Source organism: Procambarus clarkii, chromosome 74 (genome assembly GCF_040958095.1).
Source record: "Procambarus clarkii isolate CNS0578487 chromosome 74, FALCON_Pclarkii_2.0, whole genome shotgun sequence".
Lineage (NCBI taxonomy): Eukaryota > Metazoa > Arthropoda > Malacostraca > Decapoda > Cambaridae > Procambarus > Procambarus clarkii.
The window spans coordinates 5,385,229-5,396,438 of record NC_091223.1 but is presented as its reverse complement, the minus strand read 5'-3'; the positions used below and the strand labels follow the sequence as shown (position 1 = coordinate 5,396,438).

Here is an 11,210-nt window from a genome sequence, read left to right as displayed (position 1 = left end):
CACATCTCAGTGAGTACATCTATGCGAGTCCGCACAAACACATACACGCATACACAGGTCCTTGCAACAGAGTATATAGCACTCTGAGGTCGTTGTCCTAAGGGCCCGGGTTTGATTCCCGGGCGAGACATAGGACATGGGCAGTTTTTTTTTTCACCTGATGTATCTTTTCATCTAGCAGTAAACAGGTACCTGGGAGTTATACAACTGCTGCGGGCTGCTTCCTGGTGATGTGGGAGGAAGAGAAAAAACACATTTAGTATGAAAGAGGGAGAATAGGGCTGGAGTCGGTATATTACACAACCAGCGATTAGAAAGGCAGGGTCCAAGGGCTAAGCGTTCAACCCGAAACGTTTGTTGTTTTAGATTTAGGTACGCGGAAGGGAATGCCCATGTAGCACGGGCTATAGTGAGCCCGACCCTACAGCCACACAGTAAATACACACGCACAGGACGCTGAACACCGTAACTGGTTGCTGTACCTGGCCCCTGGCCTAGACCCCAACATAACAGTTACAGAAGGCGTTATGGAGCTTCCAAGCTACTAGGTGGGTGTGGTAGTGGGTTTAATGTCCAGTAGTGAAGTATGTGCTTTTAATACATACTCACACTTGCTCATACTTCACATTAATAGAAATAAACTATATTAATATTGAAGTGACTTTACTTGTGAATTATTTGTATGTGAGGCGGCCTCATGTCAGGTGAGGTGAATGACGTCACAGGTAGTTGACCCATCAGGCCAAGCTAGTCAAGAGGCGCGGCGGGCAGTGTGGCGCGGGCCGGCGTGGGGAGAGGTGCTTCTCAGCGCCCGCCTCATTGGTTTTACTAAATTAGTCACCTGGACAGTCCTGTGCATGAGGTTACCTGCGCCAGGCTTACAGGCAAGTTACTCTAGATGATTAGTTATTTTATCACATTGCATTCTGTTGGTAGAATAGTCTATATTTGCTGATTATCTAAATAGGCATAGTTACAAGATGTTAAAGTTTTATTGAAAAAAATCAATGTTTTGGTTTACTCATTTGTAAAGATAGAGTAAAATACATTTGTCTATTGGACGAGACGTGTGATTAACTGTTCCACGACAGCTGCTCGAGTGTCAACTTTATAGTGAAATTGGCCATTCGACCCAAAGCTGGTGTAAAAGAGTTTACACAATTATTATTATAGTTAAATTCTGGCAGTTATAAGGTGTTTGTTAACTATCAGATTTCAATCCTTGAAATACGGACGAAAGACTTTTAGTCTAGCAAACGTCACATACCTCCCCCCCCCCCGGCCCATCCTATGTGAATGAAACTAGCCATCCTGAGTCAGTGTCGTCCACGCTGCAGCCAACCCCAGAGACGCCTTAATTAACATTAACGTCCTGTGTAACCAAATACTATATTTTGTTCACTACAAATATAAATGAACATTAAAATTGTGTAATTTAAATATTTGTAAAATTTAAATAATTTCCATTAACTATGATAGTTGTTGATGGAAATTATAGCACGTGAGTGCATTCCCACCTGTCTCCCTCGCCTCATAAATAATAATGTATTATAATACTTCACGTATCAAAAACTTTTAAATAAATCTTGTGTTAAAATGTATGAACTGTTGTGGGTCAGTGTACGGACGAGCCTAGACTGAGGACAAGTTAAATGTAAAGCGTTCTTCACGTTCATGTTTGGCTGCCGGGTTAACGACCACTTGGCCGTTGTTGAGAACGTTCATGTTTGGCTGCAGGGTTAACGACCACTTGGCCGTTGTTGAGAACGTTCGTGTTTGGCTGCCGGGTTAACGACCACTTGGCCGTTGTTGAGAACGGTCATGTTTGGCTGCCGGGTTAACGACCACTTGGCCGTTTTTGAGAACGTTCATGTTTGGCTGCCGGTTTAACGACCACTTGGCCGTTGTTGAGAACGTTCATGTTTGGCTGCCGGTTTAACGACCACTTGGCCGTTGTTGAGAACGTTCATGTTTGGCTGCCGGTTTAACGACCACTTGGCCGTTGTTGAGAACGTTCATGTTTGGCTGCCGGTTTAACGACCACTTGGCCGTTGTTGAGAACGTTCATGTTTGGCTGCCGGTTTAACGACCACTTGGCCGTTGTTGAGAACGTTCATGTTTGGCTGCCGGTTTAACGACCACTTGGCCGTTGTTGAGAACGGGCTGTAGAAGACTCAAGTCTGAGGTTGGATTATGCCATTCTGTTGTATAAGGCTGCTTTTTACATCAAACAAAGTCCGACTTGAGCGATTGTCTAGTTATTTCTTCATCTTTAAATGAGGATATGTTCAATTTAGTATTTTGAGGTATTTAATATAATGTGAAATTTCAGGTATGTACGAGGGTGCATCAGTACAATGGCACTGCAGCTATGGTCAACCAGACCCAAGAAATTGGTCTCGTACAACAGCACTGCAGGTATGGTCAACCAGACCCAAGAAATTGGTTTCGTACAACAGCACTGCAGGTATGGTCAACCAGACCCAAGAAATTGGTTTCGTACAACAGCACTGCAGGTATGGTCAACCAGACCCAAGAAATTGGTCTCATACAACAGCACTGCAGGTATGGTCAACCAGACCCAAGAAATTGGTCTCATACAACAGCACTGCAGGTATGGAGGGATTAAAGTTACTTGGGAAAACTTTCGAATCGCAATTGGTCATAATGTAGTGTGTGTATATTCCCACAAGTACAACAGGTGAAGGGAACTAGTTTAAGTTTAACATGTTATACCTTGCAGCGGTCGCCTTCTAATAGGTATAGCCTAAGAACTCTATGCATTAACCACTTCAGAGTGGTAAACCATTCTTATGGCCAGTAATTTGAACATTTAGTTGTGGTGTAACATGGGTTAATGTTCATCTAACATTTTTGGGTACATTTCAATGCTCTTCCCTCTCCATCCACCCTTCTGTTAGTCTTTACTATCCCACCAGTCCAATCAATTATAAACACAAAAATTACCCAAGAGGGTGATGTTGCAGCTGGGGTTAGGTGTGTGAGGGGAAAGTGCCGGGGCATAACCTAGCAAGCTGAATATACCGTCAGTTTTGGGAGGCTGAGCACTTTCAGCTACGTGGCCATCATCCGCATCTTGCACAAGATATTGGTAGCCCCTGAACGCTGCAGCAATTCTGCAAATTGACAAATATTGTGGTCAGGCGGCAGACACTGAAGTGTTAGAGGTGAACATTCCTGGGTCTCCGGAACGAGGTAACGTGGTGCTTCAGGTTTGTTGTTAGTGCTAACGGTTCCTCATTATTAGGGGGAGAAAAGATTATATAATTGGCGTATGATGCCTTGCCAGACTATGTAATTGGCGTTTACCGTAGTGCGCCCGGCCGGACCCATCCGGGAGGACGGTTGCCAGGTACTGCTGCTGGTTCTACTACCTGTGCTGAGCCATCTGGACGTTGTGTTCGTAGCAGCTGGCTATCAAATACTTTACCATCTGCCAACCACCACGTATACCAGGGGGCCAGACGGCAGGTTTCTGTTCAGCCTAATGCACGTAAAGTGCCAGGAACCTGCCTGCTAAGGCCTTCTCCTCCACACCACCATGAAGAATGGTTGCAAAGTTCTGCCTCCAGCTCCACCCGCTGTTCAAAGCCATCTGGAGGCGATATTCACTCCTGCCGACTACAAAACTCAACACCTGGTAATTACGAAGTGCACAAGGGGGACCAGTGCCAGACCCAAGAGTCCTGCCATCACTCCAGCTTTCCCACAAGTACCAGGTGCTGTAACGTCTGCCAGTAGTGGGCCTGCCCCTGATGTAGAATGGCCACACCTCGGTTCTGCCAGTAGTGGGCACGCCCTTGATGTAGAGTGGTCACTCCCCAGGTCTGGGACTGTCGCCTACTCTGGAGGGACCTCCCACAGCTGGACCCAAGTCAACTGGAAGTTGGGAGGTAAGCAACAGGATCAAGCTGAGAAGGATCGCCACTTCAGCCTCCATATCAACTCGCCACTGGGTCGCTCCACTGATCAAGCCGATGCTGACCATCGTGAACTGTGGCAGGAACACCACCAGCAGTCACAGCAGGAGACGGAGCGGCTTAGAGCAGCTCCGACATGAGAGAAAATCCATGAGCAACATTGCAGAGCTGCTCACGGTCATGAGGGAACTTTTAAACAAAGACTGCCACCCTCCTTCCCCCTACCCCGGGAACCGGTCGGCCGAGCGGACGTCACGCTGCACTTGTGATCCTGTAGTCCCGGGTTCGATCCCGGACGCCGGCGAGAAACAATGGGCAGAGTTTTTCACCCTATGTCCCTGTTACCTAGCAGTAAAATAGGTACCTCAGTGTTAGTCAGCTGTCACGGGCAGCTTCCAGGGGGTGGAGGCCTGGTCGAGGACTGGGCTGCGGGGTCACTTAAAAGCCCCGAAATCATCTCAAGATAACTCGAGAAGATACCCCTCCTTCCACCCCTGAACCCTCCAAACATGTGCTCCCTTGCCAATCAGGTGAAACTTCCAGTGATCTGGAATGCTTGTGTAGAGGAGCCCTTCCACGATGGTTAACTGCCAAAGCTGTGCTAAGATATTGGATCGACTCTATAGATGAAAAGGCAAACAGTCCCAGTCTCCGTGGTGTAGTGGTAAGACACTCTCCTGGCGTTCCGCGAGCGCTTTGTCATGGGTTCGTATCCTGGCCGGGGAAGATTTACTGGGCGCAAATCCTTAACTGTAGCCTCTGTTTAACTCAAAGGTAAAATGTGTACTTGGTTGTAAAAACAATTCTTAGCGGCGGGGGGGGGGGGGGGGGGGGGGGAAGGGGGGGGGTTTGTATTCCAGGGACCTGCCCGAAACGCTATGGTACTAGTGACTGTACAAGAATGTAACAACTCTTGTATATATCTCAAAAAAAGTGTACTAAACAATTAGAGGCAAATGGGACATTGGTAATATGCTAAGAAATGTTCCTGGAGTTGTATCTAGTGATAATATATATTAAGTGGACTAATAATATAAATCTATATAATGCTTATTTGAAATGTACAAATGAGTTATCCATCCTAAGCTGGAACATTGCATCCGCCAAAAAGTTCTGTAATTTACATCATAAAGTAACAACTTAACACACCAATATTGTAAATCTCCAGGAGTGCAGAGTTCCTGCAAGAACCTCGCCCTCAAAATTGCTCTTTGTTGCTTACTCCCTCAGATCCAGTAACTCTTTCATTCTATAAATCAAACAATCCCTATCACATAAACTTCTTCGAGAAAAGCAAACTGAGGGCAAGAATATTATGTAGCGAGTACTTATGTGGGCAACTCTATCCTCAATATATTTAATCTATATGCTCCAGCAGGAGAGTTAAATTATATTGATCTTCCGGCCTGCGCTCAAGCAGAGCCAACCATCATTCTTGGTGACGGCAATGCTAGACACAGGGACATTGGCGGCTCTCGCTTCAGAAACGGGAATGGGAATCGACTGCTGTCGCTACTAAATAGTTACGAAGATGTGCAGATTGTGGGCGACCTTGAACCCACACATTTGTGGAGGCATTCTAGACCTCTGTTGGTTTCAACGTCACTCAGGTCTGGTGCACATCTATTGTAACAGATATGTTACAATATCAAATGTTATACAAGATGTCAGAAAAAAACGATTTCAGATCATTCTAGATTGACTGCTCTGTATCTGAAATACCATCCTGCATGGTGGTATTTTTAAACGCAAACGGCTCAGTGTTCCTCCTGTTTGACGTAAAGACTGTCGCTCATGTGTCAGTGTTACAGCACTTATGATCCCTCCACAGTCGAGATACTTAACGACGATCTAGTACAGAACATTCAGATGTTCGCTGACCCTTTAAGTCGGCCCTCCGCACCAACCAGTGGTCGGAACGATATGAAAAGTAATAAACACCATGTCTATTACAATGACCCTAAACTGCGTACTTAGAAATGCACTGCTAAACAGTTGGACTTGCATATAGGGAAACACGCACGCCAGCAATGCTAAAGCTTTCAGAAAGCCCTAGCCAAGGCGAAGGAGCGCATGACAGAGCTCAGGCAAGAAACCTGGCACACTTGTGAAGTCTAAATTCTCACACCCCCCTCAGCCAGGCATGGAAGAATATTCAAAGGCGATAAGATCGTTCAAGTGTCACACCCTCACCCTCCACACAGAGCAAACGAGGTTGTCGATGCTTGGGCAACCACCTCTAGCTTCAATAATCTTCACCCAGATCATAATCAGATTAAATGTTGGTTACGGAGATCTAGAAAGGCTCGTTGACTTCATGAACCACAAGGAAGATGAATGCAACGTGCCATTTACCGAGTTTTTTTCGCCCTAAAAGGTAGTCACATCACCCGATGAGGATGGTACCACTTATGGCATTTTGTTTGCTTCCTCTAGTACCAGGAAATTCCATTCTTGAGATATATAATATGAGCTATGTAATTGGGGAACTTCCTATCTCTTTGACCAACAGTATAATCATTCCAATTGCCAAGTTAAATAAAGATAATACGTTCTGCCCAATTTCCCTTATTAGCCGCATTTACAAAACATTCGAGAGTGGACCTTAAGTCTCCTCCGTAGAATAAGAACAATGTTATCATCCCCCCCAGATATATAGCTATGTATCTGAAGGAGCTATATATCATGGTGGTGATGCAATGATGCATGGAAGGAGTGTGCATCATTGCATCGCCACCTTTCTTACCCTGCACACTGAAATTATATACCACCTTCCTAGATCTCAAGTCTGCCTTTGATATTGCAAACCGACATGTTACCTTGAGTGAGCTTGTGAGAATGAATATGGGTGGTTGGATTAGGGGTCACATATCCAACAGGAAGTCATGTGTTTTTCCAGGGGCATAGTTATGTTAGAGACTTCGAACTAGGTACCCCACAGGGAGGTGTCCTCAGTCCTAAATTATTAAATATCTTAATAAAACACGTTGTTAAACTGTTCCGAACACAACGTGCACATGATTAGCTATGCTGCATTATCTAACACTGTGCACAGTTACAAACCCAATAAGATTTCAACTTAGATTGAACAGAGCAGAAGTTGTTAAACACATGGGGACAAAACCTTACTAAAGCGACCATACGAGTCATAAATACTCAAACTCCCCCTAAGTAAAACAGAAACAAGCAGCATTTAGTGTGCCAGCCAGACGGGCCCGTGCAGGAATTTCTATGCCAAAAAAAATCCTATGTTGCTGATAAGATACACACCACTGGGTATGCCAACACGCAGAACACTCTTAACTGTATTAAACTCGTGTCAGGACCTAGGTTTAGTCATCTCGGCAGAGAAAACATACTAAATCGGCTCCCAGCCAGGCAAGGGGGAAGGGAAGGGAATTATCAGGGGGGGAACGTGCCAAGCCATAATGACTATATAGCACTTAAAAGGGGTCAGGATAAGGATTTGGGATGAGACTGGATGGGGGGGGGGATGATTCCCAACCACTTGGACGGCCGGGAATTGAACATCGACCTGCATGAAGCGAGACCGTCGCTCTACCGTCCAGCTCAAGTGGTTGGGACCCGGGCAAGGAGCTGCTGTTCGCAAGATGTAACTGTCTGATAGATCCCAGCTTGACTATGTAAATAGATTCAAATAACTTGACCTTGAGGTGCCACTGTATGGACCTGTTGTATTCAGACTTTGTCGTCAGTATAAAGAGAGGCTCAGAGATCTCAAGGCTATTGTAGATTATCACTCAGTTTATGATGCCAATGTCAGAATTGTCAAAATGATGTACCTTTTATACATTAGATCTTTAGTAGATTATGCTGCACCTCTGCTTGCTTTGATGCCTGAAAGAGCTTGGAGGGCTTGAAAAATTGCAGAACGAGGCCTTGAGGATAATCCTTGGGTGCCCTCGTACCACAACGATACTTAACATAAGAAAGGAACTTAATATTCTGAGCGTTGTTGATCGTGTTACTGAAATTAACTGTCAGTGGTATAAAAATGCTTAAGCTAACTCATCTTAACCCTGGCACAGGAGCCCCTCCTTGATTATTGTATTTGAAGGTTAACATTGTTCCAAATGGATAACTAAAACGAACTGAATTCTGAATATATTATTTATAATTTGTACCAAGACACAACAACGGCACTTAACTGCATCGTGGGAGATTACACCATTTCCCATTTTAATATCTCCCTTTCCACCCAAGAAGCAAATTAAAGATCAGCCCGAGCTTCGTCTTGAGGTAAAGCTCAACGCCTTTATCCATATTGATGCTCTGTCCAGAGAGGATTCTCTCTCTCTCAAATCAAATACACTGATGGTTCCCTACACCCCGCGTGAGCAGCTGGAAGTGCAGTTGTCCTGACAATGTGCGATGGCTTATATTTTGAGTTGCGAGTCCGTATAAATAACTGGGGCTCTACCCTTCAGACAGAAATATTTGCCTCGATTCTCCCACTGAAGTGTGTAAGTCTTCAAACTTGATACATTGTGACTCTATCATCCTTAATTGCTCTCAACTCTTAAGACATAGATGTAACATGCTCGTGTCTGAAGCTAGACACAAATACAACAAAATAATTAATGATAAGAGTCCATTTCATGTGGACTCCATCTCATGTTGGCCCCCGAATGCATGATGGACATGATGAGTTAGCCAAAGAATGTCTTTAAAGGAGAAACTGAATATAACCTAGGATTGCCAATAAGCAGTCTGAGAGCAAAAGAACTTCAACAAAATCTTGTAGCGCTGAGGCGAAGTGAAATCGACACCAGTAATTCCATCTATCATTATATTATCATGCAAGAGGACGCACACACCTATGGATCATAAAATACAATCTGGAGACTTCAAGATGTTGCAACTGCTCGGCTTACACTCGGTTACAAATATCATTGGGAATTCAAATTTTCTGCTGATGTAGACCTGACCAAATATAAGCTGTTAACAAAATTATTCGCACACCATCCGTCACTGAGAATTCAGAGAATTCTATAAACATGTTCCAGAGATGTGTAACTACTTCATTTTAAATAATCTGCTACCAGAAATCTTGGCCAAATATCCCTAGTTTGCTAACTGTAGGTAGTAACTAAGTGATTGTAACCTATCCACCGCTGCCCACTGGATGGGGGCGGTGTGTAGGACAAACATATTGACACTAGCTCTCTTCATATGTCAGTTTCTTAATTTAGTAATTGAACTTATGGTCGATCTCGAACCTTATGATGTGACGACATTTTGAATTTTGTAACTAGCTCAAGATTGTAACTTGTTTAGCAAAATTGTGGGGTTCAGTCCCTGAGCCCATTATGTGCCTCTAACCCTTTCCACTACCGCCCACAAGATGGTATGGGATGCATAATAAGTGAACTAAACTAACCATGACTAGAGCTTGTTAACTTCCTTTCGGATGCTTCCTGAAGCTGTCTGTATTATATAACTTGGTTAGAACAATCCTGTATAGTCTGGATGTGTTTGTTCCTGTATAAGAATTTGTCACTGGAGAGGGGCTGGTTTCATGGCAGCTTCTTGTATGGTAGATTCTGGACAGCCTCTAGCTTTAAAGATGCCCCCAGAGCACCTCAAAGCCTTTTCCCAGATTATTCTAATCACTTGTTATTCCTTTGACTCGGATTCCCAGGGAGAATAAGGTCTCTTGAGGGAAACCGGGTGGTCTTTCTCAGTCTATATATATATACACACGCACACGAGTACCTAGGAAGGGAAGCTCCTCCATGCGGGTCTCGATAGTAAATTTCAGGTCTGCTTGAACTTGCCCATTCATGGACCGCTTGAACTGCAGTGAACTGTGTATTAAATTGTATAGTAAACTGAAGTAAAGCAGCCAGTCCTCTTCCACAAAAGGGCAAATGCTCGTTTCCAGCATCACGTCCTCAGGCCTGGCTAGTTAGTGGTAGCCGTCCTCCCCCCCCCCCCTCCAATCCAATGCATTCATCAGTTTCATCATTGTGTATTAAAAATTGTATTATCATCATCAAAGTTAATATTATAATTTCAATTTCAATGTAAATTTAGGGGGTAGGTTAGATAAGGTGTCAAGGTCCTGTTGGCCATTATTTGTATTAGAACTACATGGGGTGAAAGTTATAGCTTTGGGATTCGAGCAGAGGTCGTCAGCGAAGCACTTTTAGAGAAATGTTAGAGCACGATTTATTGAGTAGTGTGTAACAGGTCGACCTCATAAACAAAGGATAAAGTCCATACCATGCACCTGCCAAACCCCCATGTTTATAAATGAAACGTTTTGTATCACATGTCCCACAACCAACCCGTCCTCAGACCTAGTCCATTTCATCCAACGGTCAACCCCCAGAGGCGCATTCGTCTATTTTAACATGCTGTTAATTCAAAACAGAACTTTTGTCAAATAGAAATTAATAATATATATTAGCATACTGTGGATATTTATGCATTGTTTAGGTTAGGTGTTTAGGGTCTGTTGGCAAGTATTTGTAGTACGTGGGTGAAGCATTTACAGCGTTGTGGTTTGAACAAAAGTCGTCAGCGAAGCACTTGTTCCAAGGTGTTCGAACGTCATCAGTTTAGTGTAAACCGTTTTCATTAATAAATGGGGTTTGGCGGATGCATGGAATGTACTTTAGCGTTTGTTTATTGGACAGGCTGCCACAACTGATGTTCAACCATTTCTCGATCAGCGATTCACTGTTGACATTTGTTCGAACCACGAAGTTGAAAAGGGCTTCACCCACGCACTACAAATACAAATAATTGCCATCAGAACCTAAACACTTAACCTAACCAATGCCTAAATATACACAGTATATTAATATATCAAAATATTTGTGATTTTTATTGCTTATCACATAGACCAACCAGGGAATATCATTTACAACAGAGAATCTTCGAAGGAACTAAATCTTTGGTATCGGACTTTATCTCTCTTTGCTGTTGTTGCAATATTCTTCCTTCGTTGTACCCGTAGTCGTCGTCTCTTCTTTAGCTCTGGTCTCAACTCTAATTCCTTTGTCAGTAGTGTCAGTCATAAAAATCTGATGCTCCTCTACGAGGTCAATGTTACACTTGACAGTCGTTCCTTGGGTTGTCTCAAATTGTGTTGAATCGGTTGACCTGGTTCCTATTTTATGATGAGGACCACGGCCTGCTCTAGGAGGGGACAGCCCTTGTTATCAAATATCCGCAGGTCATTCAATGATCAGTTGTAGCTGTAGCTGCTTTGTTATGAAACTGGTATTGGTGACCAAGCGT

At 43.9% G+C, this 11,210-nt stretch overlaps 1 long non-coding RNA gene across 1 annotated transcript; it reads left to right on the top strand.

The window, feature by feature from the left end:
* The first annotated feature begins 742 nt into the window (after positions 1–742).
* LOC138356715 (uncharacterized) lies at positions 743–4,300 on the top strand. Its single transcript, XR_011224563.1, has 2 exons — positions 743–884; positions 2,333–4,300. It is a non-coding gene; the product is annotated as an uncharacterized lncRNA (long non-coding RNA).
* Positions 4,301–11,210: the final 6,910 nt, after the last annotated feature.